The 3,782-nt window shown below is 36.3% G+C and overlaps 1 long non-coding RNA gene across 1 annotated transcript in view; it reads left to right on the forward strand.

The window, feature by feature from the left end:
- The first annotated feature begins 3,392 nt into the window (after window positions 1–3,392).
- Window positions 3,393–3,782, forward strand: part of LOC107732335 (uncharacterized) — a 23,505-nt gene continuing 23,115 nt past the window's right edge. Inside the window, exon 1 of the long non-coding RNA XR_001638863.1 lies at window positions 3,393–3,455. This is a non-coding gene — a long non-coding RNA (uncharacterized LOC107732335). The remainder of the gene's footprint in view (window positions 3,456–3,782) is intronic.

Below are 3,782 nucleotides of genomic sequence, written 5' to 3' on the forward strand. Positions count from 1 at the left end.
CTAAATGCCACTTAGGATAATCCTGAAAGTTAATTTCAAAATGCAAACAAAGGCAATGACCTTGCATAATTTTTTGTTATTATTTAGTTATTTAGGCAATGTGCATAGGCCTACTGTAGTTACGTCGGAATTCAAAAACGTAATTTGTTAAATATAATATCACCAGAGGTCTATAAAATAAAACGTATATGAGTGCCCTGAAAGACACAGTTTGTTTGCACCATTTACAAAGATGAGATGCAGTAACAGATAACCATGACATAATCAGAGATCAAATCAAATAGGATCTTCAGCTCAAATTTGGCAGAACCTCTTCAAAAAATCAGCCCACACCCATCAGCGAGGTGCTAAACACCACCAGTGCCTGCTGTCCCACAGCACCTACAAAGACTTTAAGAACAGACATCACCCCAGAATAATGACGTTTCCCCCTTCACTGGTTTGCTAGCTCTCTCTCTCTCTCTCTCTCTCCGGATGATCCCACGGCCCTGCTGTGCTGTACAGTGCAGTGGGAGAGCAGAGGCAGTAATGCAAAGGCATTGATTATGGCTGATAATTCAGAGCTTTGATGTGGATAATGCAGCCCATCTCTTCCTGCACTGGCCGTGCACTCCCAGCCCCTGGGGCCACAGAGGATATTGGGTTTACAGACACTGCTCAGTCTCTCTCTCTCTCTATATCACTCAGTCCATCTCTCATGCGCACTTTTATGTGCTTTTGACTTTGGCAAGATGCAGTATTTTATTATACAGCTTTGCATTATTATACTGTATTTTATTAACCATTAAGCTGATTATTTAAAGGGGTCATATGATGCGATTTAAATTTTTCCTTTCTCTTTGGAGTGTTACAAACTCTTGGTGCATAAAGAAGATCTGTAAAGTTGCAAAGACTAAAGTCTCAAATCCAAAGAGATATTCTTTATAAAAGTTAAGAGTCAACCACGCCTCATGGGCTGTTTTTCCCATTTCCCGGAGACACTGATTCATGTGAATAGACGCAGACTCGTTTAACAAAAGAAAGGAACTAACTTATTTTTCATTATTTTTTGAGCTGTAGTTGACTTAGACCTGGTGAATGCTCAGTTGGTGCTGTTTTTGCATAAACAGACACATCATGCAAAATATGTTTATTTTGTATTTTTGATGTAAATAACACATCATTGTGCATCTTACATGTCCTTTTGTCCCTGTGAATTTAAACATACACTTTTCACACTCTCGCTTTTTTTTTATCTGCTAACGTCCAACACGCAACACTGTTGAGCAAAGCTTGTCACATCAAACAAAAGGTGCTTCAGCTAAGTACTGAGTTAATGAATACTTATGCAATGTACTTACAGTTTTTCTCAGTCGCTTTGGTGCATTTCTCGAATCGTCCTTAATATTTACAGAGAAGTATGTGCATTTCTCAAAACAATTCGTACAAACAGCACCACACAATGGATTACCTGCAAAAGCCTGTAACTTACTCAAAATCTTTAGTTCGTCTCTCAAAAGTAAGTATTTATGTCAATGAACATATCAGTGCCATCAGAATGAAAAGTCCTTGTGTCATTGTTCACAAACAAGATCAAAATGCTTAGTCATGTTGTCAATATAACAGTGCACTCTGTTAGTATTACATGCTGTAAAATGGCAACAGTTTGGATGACAGTTACTGCATTGAAATGCAGAAGGCTACACTTCGTATGCCATATATCCATTTCAAAAGTACAAATTTACACATTACTGTATGTCGGATATTGATTGAAAAAGACTGGATATGATTCACCGTTACACTTTTACTAGTGGTCTGACAAAAAAACTAAAAAAACATTACAACGTCACTGTGATATAGAAAAGAAAAAAAAAATGAAAACACCCCTTAGGCAGAACTTTGCTTTTGCATGCAGCACTGTATGAGGAATTTCAGAGAACTGGTTTATCATTGGTTGATCTACATTCTATTCATTAGTGAAAGTCAAGATTCACCTGCACAATTCATGGCAAATTTACAAAAAGACTAATAGAAATGTGTCGAGAATATGCTTGACATTTTTTTAACAACTAGATCAACCATTTTGCATTTAATAACTTACGATGAACTAATGACTGGATGTTTTGAGGGGTAAGACTATTGCACAGAGAACTATTTAATACATATTGAGCAACATGACATTAGCAACTGATAATGTAGGAAATCGCAGACAAATGTACAAAATCAATTGCATGAATTTACCAAAGCAATCGCAACTTGTTCAAAAGAATGAGAAACTGCTATTATGATGTGCACAAGTGCCTAGATGATACGGAGGTTGAACAAGTAGTTTTGAGAATTTCATTTCTGATCAGAGAAATGCACCAAAGCGACTGTGAAAAAACTGTATTTCAGCTTTTTTTTATATATATATATTTACGAAGTTGTGACAATTCTGTTTATGCTTTGTCAATGTGGTGTATGGCGAGTAGATTGATGTGGGGAAAAGGTCATTTAAAGCAGTTATAAGGCAGCAACATAACAAAACATGAAAAAAATGAAGGGGTATGAATACTTTCGCAAGGCACGATAGATAGATAGATAGATAGGTAGGTAGGTAGGTAGGTAGGTAGATAGATAGATTTTTGGGGTGAACTAAGGACATCTTGAAACTGCTCAACAGAGACTGTAGCAAAAGTTTTTGTGGATGCTATTAGGCCCTGTCCACTCTACACTCAGCAGTGCAAGAGACTGATTCAGACAGAAGTGCTTCCGCCCCAGGTTCATATTTCCTCACTTCTTGCTGCACTTCAATAATTAATATTCATAATCGCATATCATGTCAGCAGAACACCCTCAGCTTCCTCTGCAGAATGACTGATCCCATCACCAACATCATTTTCCATTGTCACATCAGCATATATTAATAGCTTTATTCTACACTGAATGCAGCTGGAGTTGGCAACCACTGGCCAGCCTCCTGTCACACGGTGTCAGTGGGTGGTCACTTAATGCAATTATCAGTGAAAAAGTTGAAGGAGCAAACTTTTTGCAATATTCTATGTTTTTGGCTGGTCCTATTGCTGTAAATGAATTCACCACTCTGGATTTGGTCCAATAAATATATGTATGTGCTTTTTTTATACCGGCTATCAACAAGGAAAAATGTTGCAATATTAATTACATTAAACTACATTGTTTATTTATTATAACTATATCACATGAAAGTCTCATAAACTTTTATGTGTTTTTTTTTTATTTTTATTTTTTTACATTGCTTCAAATATAATAACTTAATACTCCAGGAAATATAAGTGCGCTTTTTTTTTTACACACAAAATAAGTCATTTTGAATAATGTTCATGCTGTTGACAGTTATCATATGTGGATGTTCAAAACATGATGCTAGGTTTGATGTCAGTGATGCCAAATGCTGGGGGTTTTCACATGTCGTTTAATCAACTGCAAGACTATTAAATATTTGGATATCATAATCAGTACCGCCGCTCCCTATACTCAGAGTAGCCTACGCAGTTTGCGTAGGGCACCAACCCATTTGCTCAAAAAAAAAAAAAAAACTTTCGTTCTATATTAATATTAACATATACATATGCATAAATAAAAATCAAAACATTCAAATATATATATAAAATTAACATATAATTATAAAAAATGCATTTTATGATGAACACAGTAGGCAGTATAAGCACACGTGACGCGCCATTCTGGATCTGCGCCCGCGCTCGCTCTCACTTCATGTTTGCAGCTGAATACAAATGATCATCATAATTAATGGACAACTAGGCTATATCAGGGAAAAGACA

The sequence above is a fragment of the Sinocyclocheilus rhinocerous genome, unplaced genomic scaffold (assembly GCF_001515625.1).
Source record: "Sinocyclocheilus rhinocerous isolate Xijiao unplaced genomic scaffold, SAMN03320098_v1.1 scaffold249, whole genome shotgun sequence".
In the NCBI taxonomy this organism is placed as follows: Eukaryota; Metazoa; Chordata; class Actinopteri; order Cypriniformes; family Cyprinidae; genus Sinocyclocheilus; species Sinocyclocheilus rhinocerous.